Source organism: Schistocerca serialis, chromosome 2 (assembly GCF_023864345.2).
Source record: "Schistocerca serialis cubense isolate TAMUIC-IGC-003099 chromosome 2, iqSchSeri2.2, whole genome shotgun sequence".
NCBI classification, from domain to species: Eukaryota; Metazoa; Arthropoda; class Insecta; order Orthoptera; family Acrididae; genus Schistocerca; species Schistocerca serialis.
The window spans coordinates 268,391,284-268,404,949 of NC_064639.1; the positions used below are offsets into that span (position 1 = coordinate 268,391,284).

At 42.5% G+C, this 13,666-nt stretch overlaps 1 protein-coding gene and 1 pseudogene across 1 annotated transcript in view; both read left to right on the plus strand.

Moving 5' to 3' along the window:
• Positions 1-13,666, plus strand: part of LOC126455893 (uncharacterized) — a 74,883-nt gene that overhangs the window by 21,501 nt on the left and 39,716 nt on the right. The window lies entirely within an intron of this gene.
• On the plus strand, positions 10,568-10,685 carry LOC126459506 (5S ribosomal RNA; annotated as a pseudogene).

Below are 13,666 nucleotides of genomic sequence, written 5' to 3' on the forward strand. Positions count from 1 at the left end.
AGAGAGAGAGAGAGAGAGAGAGAGAGAGAATGGGAGGAGGAGGTGGACAGAGAGGGGGTGAGGAGGTGATGGGCAGAGAGAGGTTGAGGAGGTGACGGACAGACAGAGGGGGAAGGAGCAGGAGATAGACAAAGGAAGGAGGAGAGTGAGATGGACAGACACAGGGGAGAGAAGGAGATTAGGATGTATATCTAATTCCCATACATATTAGAAACGTGTGCTTTCTCTTTTCTCTTTTTTCAGTTTTAGTATACTGAGCTACAACAAAGAGTGGCCAGGTTCAGCTAATGTATATAAGTAACAATGTAAATATTCATTTCTTCAAAATCGCATATCTCTGAAAGTTCTTCACCGATTGCTTTGAAATTTTGACACAACGTTGCATTCGAATATTATTGTGTTTCTGTATACATATTGGAGCGCCGTGTGATATATAAATACGCGTATACTGTATGTAAAGAGGATACGTTGTTAACAAAAATCTCAGATTCGTTTATTCAAAATATTAAATCTTCGGAGGTTCTTCACCAATTCCTTTGAAATTTTGACACAACGTCGCATTCGGATATGCGCGTGTTTCATATACCAACGGGAACGCCATATGCTATATAACTATATCTATTAGAGATAAAATAAGTAATAATGTTATATATGTATATATAAATATAATATGGCGTTCTTGTAGGTATATAGAAACATGTGTGTTGAATCAAAATTTAAAAGAGATCGGTGAAGAGCTTTCGGAGAATTAAGATTTTGAACTAACGAACATGTGATTGTTTCCAACAATTTACCCCCTTTATATATTATATACATATTTATGTACAATATGACGCTTCAGTAGGCATATAAAAACATGTGTGTAGTCGGATGCAGTGTTATGTCAAAATTTCAAAGCAATTGGTGAAGAACTTTTTGATACTTAAGACTTTGAACCAACAGATATTTACACCTAAATAAACAAAAATGTAAGTGTTCATGTGTTGAAAATCTCAAACCTCCGAAAATTCTCTACCGATTGCTTCGAAATTTTGACTCAACGTTACGTTCTAATACTTGCTGGTTTTTATATACCTGTATTTCAAAATATATGTGATATATAAATAAATATGTAATGTATCTACATCTACATCTACATCTACATCTACATGGATACTCTGCAACATTCAGAGGCGAAAGTTTGTGTTTGGAATTTCGTGAGAAGATTCCGTCGCAACGAAAAACGCCTTTCTTTTAATGATGTACAGCCCATATCCTGTATCATTTCTGTGACACTCTCTCCCATATTTCGCGATAATACAAAACGTGCTGCCTTTCTTTGAACTTTTTCGATGTACTCCGTCAGTCCTACCTGCTAAGGGTCCCACACCGCGCAGCAGTATTTTCAAAGAGGACGGGCAAGCGTAGTGTAGGCAGTCTCTTTAGTAGGTCTGTTACATTTTACAAGTGTCCTGCCAATAAAACGCGGTCTTCTGTTAGTCTTCCCTACAACATTTTCTATGTGTTCCTTTCAATTTAAGTTGTTCGTAATTGTAATACCTAGGTATTTAATCAGAGGCTCGGCTATGTACCAGAGGTCCGCAATCGGTTCTGTCGACTATGCTGCAAATTGTCAGCTCTTCTTTTATCTTGCAAGCAAGTCTGGCAGCCTTTACCACTTCTGTTCGCCGCTCGAAACCAGATAGAATTTCTGATCCAAAGTGACACGCATCATTGGTACCGACGCGAGCAACCACCTGCAGCTGGTTGCACCCTGTGCTCTTCATGGCATCTGGGAGGACCATTTACACACCTGGAATGACCCCACCAGGTATGCAAACGGCGTTCGTATAGGTTTTCTTTCCCTTCTTGTCAGCCAAGTCTCTAAGGGGCCCCATAACGCACCTAACGTTGGAGCTCCCAACCACCAATAATCCCACGCTCTGTGATTGCCCGGATCTTGCAGTGCGTGTGTTTTCCTCTGAATCAGGACAGGCGACAGTATCTGGCTCAGCCACAGTGTCAGCCACAGACAGCACCTGGAACCTGTTTGTCAGACAAACCGGGGAGGCCTTGCGTGCGGCAGCCTGGGAAGTCTTTCGCCGCCTGCTTCGCCCTGGACGACTTCCCACTCGACCACTGGTGAGGGGTCAACCTCAGTGCGAGCAGTAACTGGATTGGCCACCGCTGAGGACCGATCGGAGGACTCGGACGTGCTGGACGTCGGTTGGATCCTCACGGCCGGCCCACAACAGTGGTGCCCATCCACTGTAGCCTCAAGCTGTGTAACCGAAGCCATCGCAGCCTGAAGCTGAGAGCGAAGTGTCACACAACAATCGCAGTCCCTGTCCATACTAAAGACCGTGGAAAACTAAACTATGCAGATAACAGAATATCGGCACGTGCTGCGCAACTCTACTGTAGACCCTGACAAAATCACAGGAACTGTATCTAATAATATGCAGATATTCATAAACGTAACCACCGAAGCACTCGCGTGAAACTAAATAACTCGCCCCTGTCACAAAATCGGTTTACTTTCCGACACAAACGAAATTGCGAGAACTGTGGCTATTAGATATTAAATTTACGCGCAGAAACTCAAGAAACTAGACTATTAAGGCACACAGATGATATAATAAAATTCGCTTCTGGTTAGGAACTCGTAAATGTCACAAAAGCGGTTACTTCCCTGTTGCTGCGTATGTCTCGGTCGGCTACTACTGCCCGACACCTCGTTGCCTTAAAGGTCTTAACTGGTTTACTTCAGATTTTTACACAATACACTAATGAACATTCAGATGTACATACGCTATATAGTTTTAATATATAAAGTATGTATTTAACATGTACAGGAGTAAACGTTGTTGCCAAAAACGTCAATAAGTACTCGAACGACTTACTTTACTTTTTTACTCGTAAACGTTCGGACGCAATCGCTATACAGGGTGTTACCGTAAGAGCCTGCAAAAATTTAGCTGCACATAGAGAATGCTCCACTCAAAAATTTGAGATAGGAAACTTGGAGTCGGAGAAGTCAGCTTAAGGAGATAATAGGAATAAAATCACATTTTTGTGCACTTTTTTTTACTTCATTAGTTAACTGTAAAGACCATCACTGACACAATGAATGTACCATTTCTACTGTATCTTACAAAATGTTCAGAAACTGACGGCCATCCACCTCAATTTAAGCATGACACGGGCGAACAAGATTCTGACGCACCCTGACAAATATCCCTGGTGTGTTTCTAATCACATCACAGGCAGCTACAACTCTGGCAAATAATTTCAACTCTGAATCCACTGGGCTCTCAAACACAAGTGACTTTAGATATTACCATAGGAAATCATAAGGGGGATTAAGGTTATGTGACCTCGCAGGCCATGGAATAGAACCTTCCCTTCCAATCCGGTGACCAGGAAATACATTGCCGGTACTGCTCCATTCTACTGTACTGTACATCTCTGAATAGCACTGAATAATGAATGGGTTTGTAGTTGACTCATAGTATGTCCTATCATGGGACGATGTAGAAACGATATAACAGAGCCAGCTTACGGAGAAGTAAAGTAAACAAAACCTGCATCATGACTTCCAGGTAATAAGGCTCGTTCTTCTTGTTTCCTTGTGGGAAATAAAGAATGTACGTGTAAATAAACAGCACAGTATGTGTAATGTTAGTTGTAAATAAGCTGGAAAACAGTAATGCTAGACAAAGCGATAGATAAGTTCACTTCCATAACTCCTTAAGCTGACTTCTCCGATCTCATGTTCCCTATCTCATAATTGTTCAGTGGAGTATTCTGTATGTCCTGTTACATTTTTGGGCGGTCTTACGAAAACACCCTGTATATTTTTTACCTGATTTGCAAAAAGTAGGGCTTCAGTACGGTTATCTTCCAAGGGATGGTTTTGAAATTTAGATCTCTTAAAACCCTCTATTAGGGAGAGAGCGCCCCATAAAAAACATTATGCACCAAGTCCAAAGTCACCAAAACCTGAGGTAAAACCAATAAAATCAACGAATACAAAACTTCCACAGACCACACATAATGTCAAACCTGCGCGTTATGCAAGACGCTAATGGACGCCAGATAAATAGCTGCTATAATAACAGCACTAAAGCAACTGTGACAATTTTGTTCCACAGAAGCGAAAGTTTCAGTTACGAGCTGTTTGCACACCAAGTGCCAATGTCCCACTAACTAATATTTACATTTTACAACAGTTGAAAAGTATTGTATTGTTCGGTATCGAGATTAACGTTAGGCTCAGGGTTTATTTTTACAGCGTGGTTTTTATCTGATATGTTCGAGACTGGTGGTCACCACAAAAATTTCGAGGATGGTGGTCACATTTTTTTTCTGATATGACTAGAAGGAATTAAAACAGTACGTTGTTGAAGCAATCAACGTTTTCTACGCTTTAACGCAAAAAGAAACCAAACATTAGGCTTAGGAACCTTGTGAAGCAAATTCTGTAAAGTGTCTTAAATCTTGGCAGAATAATGGGTGTGCCAAAGAGGACAGGTTCCCTACTTTTTTTTAAAAGAACTTCCAGTAAGAAAATTAGAGACGTCTAGCTCAGTATGAGCTTGTAGCTTCAACAGAAGAATGTGGAATCTCTTTCCAGTAATTCGACAACAGTTCTCGAAGGAAATAACTTTCATCTCTATGAAATTAGCAACATGGACGATACGTACATTACTTCAGACCGTAGTCGAGATAGAACCGTTGCTAACTATGAACTAAGGGGAAAAAAAGATGCTGTGTGTAGAATGTAAGAAGTGGGCTCACTAATTATGCACGCCAAGGCCAAATAACAGTTATACATGTGAGAATTGTGAGAGTGCTCTCGAAAGTGAAATTTTTTTCTATGTTTACCTAAATTCTATTTTAGTGTTTAATTTTGTCTTGAGTATCCTTTATCAGTATCGCTGTTTTATTTTTGTATTCTCAATAAACTCTTTTTTTAAACAAATAATTTCTTTCTTTCCCAGCTAAATAACCCAGGACAAAAATCCCAATGTCGAAGCTTGTCATTGTCTGTGACAACCAACCTCGAGTCGGGACACGTTGCCACGAGAATTTACCCAGACAAAACTTCTTCCTTTTGATGCTGCAGATCCGTTGGGAAAATAAAGGGTGGTTCAAAATTCTTATTACAAGATTGTAGAGGATGAACTTTTGATAAGAAACCCATGTCTGGAAATGTAGCGTTTGGATTTAAAACAAGCTTGAAGATGTGATTACTTTAACAGCTCCCACTTCATGCCAAACACAGTAATTGAGAAGTGGGCGCCGTCAGTAGTCCCTGCTGTAATTACGACTTCACATAGCATCTTCGACCGACTACAACAACGGCTTTTAGTAATCAGTACGTTCGAATCTAGGCGAGTCGGCTGTAGTATCCGCTGATGCACTGCATTATCGACTTTGAAGAGGATGTCCTTCTCACGTAGAAGAGAATCCAAGGACAAGTACTCGGAACATTGCCCATGCCATGTGATCCTATAGCACCAGGACAGTGCTCATTGCCTCCGCTGTGTGATACTGTGAACCAGGAAATTTGAAAGTGATCCGATCATCAAACGGATTTTACATCCCAACGATACATTTTCAGTCGTGGGTTCGTTAGCAAAACTCATCTGCTAAGTCCCCTATACAGCTACTAGCAGTCTGTAACAGGAATATTGAATCGCCCTGAATATTCGTACATATTACTAACTAGCTATTTCCAGCCACGCATGGTTAAAAGGAAAAGAAAGAAAAGAAAAGAGACAGCACACGTTTCTAATATGTATGGGAATTGGATATACGCCCTAATATCCTTCTCCTCCTCCCTCCGTTTTTGTCCACCTCTTTCCCCTCTCATCTCTCGCTGCACCTGGTCCTGCCTCCTCTCTCCACCCCTCTCTCTATCCACCGCCTCTGTTAGCTACACTACCTGTAGCATTTGCTAAGTCCCACAGGGGTTCAGAGGATATGACGCATCGTCACTGAAAGTACCTAGAGCCATCCTTGCATATACAGGGTGGTCCATTGATCGTGGCCGGGCCAAATATGTCACGAAACAAGCATCAAACGCAAAAACTACAAAGAACGAAACTTGTCTAGCTTGAAGAGGGAAACAAGATGGCGCTACGGTTGGCCCGCTAGATGGCGCTGCTATAGGTCAAATTGATATCAACTGCGTTTTTTATAAGTAGGAACCCCCGTTTCTAATTGCATATTCGTGAAGTATTTAAAGAAATATGAATGTTTTAGTTGGAGCACTTTTTTCGCTTTGTGATAGATAGATGGCGTTGTAAAAGTCAGAAACGTATAAGTACATGGTGTCACGTAACATTCCACCAGTGCGGACGGTATTTGCTTCGTGATACATTACCCGTGTTAAAATGGACCGTTTACTAATTGCGGAAAAGGTCGATATCGTGTTGTTGTATGGCTATTGCGATCAAAATGCCCAACAGGCGTATGCTATGTATGCTGCTCGGTATCCTGGATGACATCATCCAAGTGTCCGGACCGTTCGCCTGATAGTAGATATTTTAGATCTGGTAGCCACGAACAGACCAGACCTCATAGACGGTGTCAGTGTTGAGACAGGGAATAGTGATCATGATGTTGTCATCACGACTATGGTTACGAAAGTTAAAAAGTCGGTCAAGCAGGCTAGGAGAGTATTCTTACTAGAAAGAGCAGATAAGCAGTTGGTAGCATCCCACTTAGTAAATGAATCGACTTCATTTACTTCCGGTACGATGGACGTGGAAGAATTATGGGCAAATTTTAAACACATTTAAAATCACGCATTGGACAAGTATGTGCCGAAAAAGTGGGTTACGGACGGAAAAGACCCACCGTGGTTTAACAGCGCAATGCGGATAATGCTCAGAAAGCAAAGTCAGTTGCACTCGCGGTACAAGAAAGATCGGGAGAATGAGGACAGGCAAACGTTAGTAGAGATTCGTGCTGCTGTAAAAAGAGCGATGCACGAAGCATTCAACCACTATCACCGTCATAACTTAGCAAAAGATCTTGCTGAAAACCCAAGGAAATTCTGGTCTTACGTAAAATCGGTAAGCGGGTCGAAGGCTTCCATCCAGTCACTCTCTGGTCAGTCTGGTCTGGCAACGGGAGACAGCAAATCGAAAGGTGAAATTTTAAATATAGCATTTGAGAAATCTTACACGCTGGAGGATCGTACAAACAGCCGCCGTTTGAGTCTCGTACAGATTCCCGTATGGAGGACATTATGATAGACATCCCTGGGGTTGTGAAGCAGCTGAATGGGTTGAAAATAAATAAATCGCTAGGTTCTGATGAGATTCCAATTCGGTTTTACATAAAGTACTCTACTGCATTGGCTCCTTACTTAGCGCGCATTTATCGCGAATCTCTTGCCCAACGTAAAGTCCCGAGCGACTGGAAAAAAGCGGAGGTGACGCCTGTTTATAAGAAGGTTAGAAGGACGGATCCTCAAAATTACAGACCAATATCCTTAACATTGGTTTGTTGCAGGATTCTCGAACATATTCTTAGTTCGAATATGATGAAATTCCTTGAGGCAGAGAAGTTGCTGTCCATGCATCAGCACGGCTTTAGATAGCATCGCTCCTGCGAAACGCAACTCGCCCGTTTTTCACATGATATCTTGCGAACCATGGATGAAGGGTATCAGACGGATGCCATATTCCTTGACTTCCGGAAATCGTTTGACTCGGTGCCCCACTGCAGACTCCTAACTGAGGTAAGAGCATATGGGATTGGTTCCCAAGTATGTGAGTGGCTCGAAGACTTCTTAAGTAATAGAACCCAGTACGTTGTGATCGATGGTGAGTGTTCATCGGAGGTGAGGGTATCATCTGGAGTGCCCCGGGAAGTGTGGTAGGTCCGCTGTTGTTTTCTATCTACATAAATGATCTTTTGGATAGGGTGGATAGCAATGTGCGGCTTTTTGCTGATGATGCTGTGGTGTACGGGAAGGTGTTGTCGTTGAATGGCTGTAGGAGGATACAAGATGACTTGGACAGGATTTGTGATTGTGTAAGGAATGGCAGCTAACTCTAAATATAGATAAATGTAAATTAATGTAGATGAATAGGAAAAAGAATCCCGTAATGTTTAAATACTCCATTAGTAGTGTAGCGCTTGACACAGTCACATCGATTAAATATTTGGGCGTAACATTGCAGAGCGATGTGAAGTGGGCAAGCATGTAATGGCAGTTGTGGAGAAGGCGGATAGTCGTCTTGTGTTCATTGGTAGAATTTTGAGACGATGTGGTTCATCTGTACAGGAGATCGCTTGTAAAATACTAATATGACCTATTCGTGAGTACTGCTCGAGCGTTTGGGATCCCTATCAAGTCGGATTGGGGGAGGACATAGAAGCAATTCAGTGGCGGGCTGCTAGATTTGTTACTGGTAGCTTTGATCATCACGCGTGTGTTACGGAAATGCTTCAGGAACTCGGGTGGGAGTGTCTAGAGGATACGAGGCGTTCTTTTCGTGAATCGCTTCTGAGGAAATTTAGAGAACCAGCATTTGAGATTGACTGCAGTACAATTTTACTGCCGCCAACTTACATATCGCGGAAAGACCACAAAGATAAGATAAGATAAGAGAGATTAGGACTCGTACAGAGGCATTCAGGCAGTCATTTTTCCCTCGTTCTGTCTGGGAGTGGAACAGGGAGAGAAGATGCTAGTTGTGGTACGAGGTACCCTCCGCCACGCGCCGTAGGGTGGATTGCGGAGTATGTATGTAGATGTAGATGTATGTAGATGTAGTTACGTTGTTTAAGGAAACAGGAAGTGTTCAGCCACATGTGAAACGTCAACCATGACCTGCAACAAATGATGATGCCCAAGTAGGTGATTTAGCTGCTGTCGCGGCTAATCCGCACATCAGTAGCAGGAAAATTGCGCGAGAATCGGGAATCTCAAAAACGTCGGTGTTGAGAATGCTACATCAACATCAATTGCAGCCGTACCATATTTCTATGCAGAAGGAATTGCCTAGCGACGACTTTGAACGTCGTGTACAGTTCTGACACTGGGCACAAGGGAAATTACGGGACGATGACAGATTTCTTGCACGAGTTCTATTTAGCAACGAAGCGTCATTCACCAACAGCGGTAACGTAAACCGGCAAAATATGCACTACTGGGCAACAGAAAATCCACGATGGCTGCGACAAGTGGAACATCTGCGACCTTGGCAGGTTAATGTAACGGAACAACCGAAATAAAATGTTTAAACGTACCTAAGTTCTGTATTTTAATTTAAAAAAGCTATCTGTTACCAACTGTTCGTCTAAAATTGTTAGCCATGTGTTTGTGACTATTATAGCGCCATCTATCACAAAGCGAAAAAAGTGCTCCAACTAAAACATTCATATTTCTTTACATACTACACGAATATGTAATTAAAAACGGAGGTTCCTATTAAAAAAAAAACACCGTTGATATCCGTTTTACCTATGGCAGCGCCAGCTAGCGGGCGATCCATAGCGCCATCTGGTTTCCCCCTTCAAGCTAGACAAGTTTCGTTCTTTGTAGTTTTTTAGTTTGGCGCTTATTTCGTGAGATATTTGGCCCAGTCACTATCAATGGACCACCCTGTATATAGGGTGTTAGGAAATTCCCGTTACAAACTTCTAAGTCTTGTAGACGGGACTGACCACATGGCGTGTCTGTTCTTTGTGTATGGCAGGCTGAGTAATTGACTCAGTGTAATGTAAACAGCGATATTCGTGTCGGGAACAAGCTGACATGGTGTTTGTGTACGGCTATGCGAATAAAAATGGTCGAGAGGTAGCACAGCTGTACCAAAACAAGTACCTTCATGGATACCAACATTTCAAGGCCTTTTGGGATGCGTATGCGATCATGGGTCCTTTCAGACAGACGAATGTAAAGGGAGGCGGCGGCCTGTGTGTGCCCCAGATTTGGAGTACCACGCTGTACAGGATATTGAGATTATTCCTATCACAAGCTCCAGGCAAGTGGCCTGCCAGCATGTTCTAAGCCAAAGTACGATTATGTGCATCCTGAGTGACAACCGCTACTATCCCCATCATCTACAATCGCACCAAGGCAATTTCAAACATCTTTTGTGACGACCCAGCTCTGTATGTGCTTTGGGACAATTTGTTGTCGTTACACACTCACACCATCCATTTATGGACAGATGTTCATGAGACGGTTTTTCTTATATTTCCAGTCAGGAATCAGTCCCTGTAGTTTGTTGGTTTTATAAGTGTTCACCCCATATAAATGGTGAAAGGTGTATACACTGTATTTGAAATGTGGTGTCCGTTTTGTCGGACATGTCCGATTTCGGCTCGTGGGCCAAGCCTAAGCCGAGTGCCAAAGGGCTCAGCCTGTTGGCACACTTCCCCCACCACCATGCTGCGCAGAGGGGGAAGAGGGGCAAACTGCGAACACGCTGCATTTAAATGGGGATACATTCATACTGCATACGACTTGTTCTTATGTTTCACGTTTCTCAACAGCACAAATCAGAAACAAAGCAAGTTTACAATATTAATTAATTATTTTTAGCGTAATGAAGACATGGGCAACGGCCTTGCCGCAGTGGTTACTCCGGTTCCCGTTAGATCACCGAAGTTAAGCGCTGCCGGACATGGTCTGCACTTGGATGGGTGACCATCCAGGTTGCCATGCGCTGTTGCCATTTTTCGGGGTGCACTCAGCCTCGCGATGCCAATTGAGGAGCTACTCGACCGAACAGTAGCGGCTTCGGTCAAGAATACAATCATAACGACCGGGAGAGCGGTGTGCTGACCCCACGCCCCTCCTATCCGCATCCTCCACTGAGGATGGTCCCGGTAGGCCACTCGTGGCCTGAAGACGGAGTGCTGAGTGCAATGAAGACATGTTACAATTTTTATCTGGCACAAACCGTCGTCAAACAGTCAGTCACAGACAATTTCACAAAGTTTCACATTCAAGTTACTACGTAGCCGTGATTTATTTAGTTTCATAATCGAAAAATGATCTTTCACACAAATATGTCAATAGGAATATTGTAGCACTTTTGTAGCCTCGTCATGGAGACTTGGAAAATCTACCTGAGAAAAGCAATGTAGACGTCGTGCACAGTTTAAGGTAAAAAGATTTGTAATTACAACTGGAATTAACTTGTAGGTAAAGCAGTTACTTCTGCAAATGCACAGGGGCGCTTTTAACTTAAAAGGCAACTGGTCTGGAAACCAGATGCAAGATTGACAGTGTCTTCGAAACATTTCTAAAACTTTAGTTGTAATTCTTGCAACACCAGAATGAATTCTTCAAACGTTGTGCTGTCTTTACCGCTAGTGAGCTTAGGGAGCTGGATCGTCTTCGTCATAATGTGTCCCTTTTACAACGCAATTTTACTTTTAGATACATCCCCATCAAATCGGAAAGAAGTTACCTTGAAATGTCTTACATGGGAAGTGTACAATCAAGTCCACTTAAAATGCAAAGTCTGCTGTACATTCTGGAAGTTCTAAGTTCCGTTCCTGCACTCCTTTTTCCTTCATAAATACGACAAAACCGAAATTTAAATCGAAAATCATTCCAGGCACGTCCCTTGAATTAACAAACGCACTTTGCAATAGTATATGAAGTCTCCACACTCTTCGTACATTACTATTGAAAGCTGTTGCAACTGAAAATGGAGTAATGGGTGCGACTTCAGAAATTTTACTGTTCGGACCAACTATTTCTTCTAGTGCTCCATATCTGCAAATTTAGCACGAAGTGCTTATTGATGTGCAGAACAATGAATCTCGTCTGTCGATAGTGGTAATTTTTTGCTCTTTTATTGTCCTCTAAAAGTCTAAATTCTTCCTCCATGGTACTATAATGTTGGTTTCGCAGCAAATAAGCAGTCCCCGTCGCTTATGAGAACTGAGAATTCTCTCCTCTCTCTCTTCTGTCATCCTCGTTCATTTTAAAAGACTGTGACAATAAATTGCTAGACTGTCTCTTTTTGTCCAAACAGCCACTGGATCTGTGAACGTCCTTCATACCACGGACAAACAGCGAAGAATAAACAGGTCGCTGACACCACGATTCTGCCGAACTGAGAGAGTTGTGCCGACCGCAAAATGCCGCACCGCAATGCTAAAGGAAATTTCGCGCTGTTCCGGGTACTTCCGAGAAGGACCGAACAAAGCCGAGTGACAAGCCGGGTCTTGACCCGCCCGCGGTCCGCCCGCGCCGCACGCGAGAAGTTTGGCACGCCACGGCGAACCCTGGATTAAGGCAGCCGTTCTAGAGGAGCGGAGCATCCGGGTACGAGTCCCATTCCGGCACAAAATTTCAGCTTTCACCACTGATTTATAATACTGCCTGTAGGCAGCTGAAATCCTGTCTCTCGCAATACTGGATCTTTACGGGCGCTGTACCACAACAGAAAAGACACCATATTTCAGTATGTTGTCACATTACTCAATCCCTGTTCCGTTAGAAGGTGGGACATATTGCCGCTTTCTACGGGTAACTCATAAGCAGTAGACATTATGGTCGGGCCGTTTTTCAGATATATAGTTGATTCGTTATGGATACTTGAATAGTGTTTTCCTTTGCTACATTACGTCAAAAATGGTTCGAATGGCTCTGAGCACTATGGGACTTAACATATGAGGTCATCAGTCCCCTAGAACTTAGAACTACTTAAACCTAACTAACCAAAGGACATCACACACATCCATGCCCGAGGCAGGATTCGAACCTGCGACCGTAGCGGTCTTGCGGTTCCAGACTGCAGCGCCTTTAACCGCACGGCCATACATTACGTCAGTTTGTGTATTGACTATCAGTGGCAGTGCTGTGAAACTTGTCACTGATTGCTCTTCCATGACTGTAGGAATCAATAGCTCAGTTTTATTCTTACTGTGTAGCTCTTGGCTTCTCATACAGTCTCTAATACGGCTCTGTTTGGCTTTATTTCGACTCTAGGCCCTCGTCGACGCTTGTAACATATGGCTGACTGACGTCAAGCACTTTTGAAAGGTAGTTTTAGCGTGGTCACGTTTTCGTACTCTCTCTGACTACCCATGTACAGTAAATGCGCTGCCTTTTAACTTAAGTCGGACATGTACACTTTCTGCTGATTTTAGGTATGTTCATTGTTGTCTACATATTTTTTGATCTTATTTGCTTTTTTAATATTGGTGGCTTTTCATGGGTCTTGCTGACCTGACGTAAGGTTCCTTTTTAATTTACAATTGCACCTGAAGATGAGGCTGAGGCGCCGAAACAGGGTTGTGTAAGGTTTCTGTAATAAAAATGTTGTATAACTGTAGCAGAAGTTTCAATTACGAACAATATTATAAAATAGTGGGTGATCTTTGGGATGTAGGCTTCATTGAACAGAGAGCAGAGAATAAGAGTTAATTGTATCAACAAATGAATACTTATCATTGTATCATTTGATTAAGAATTTCCCCACACATTTTATATCCTGCATTTACTAAATTCAGTCTTCTATACTTTCCTGCGTCTTTCCTACTGCCTTTTTAAGTACAGAAATTACTGTAGCTGTGTTGCATTCTTCAGGTACAGTACAGCTCTTCCAATACACATTAGAAAATGAAGGAAGCAGAATTCTAATATGGTTCCTGCATATTTGGTTAATTCAGTGTTAATGTCATCTAGACCAGTAGC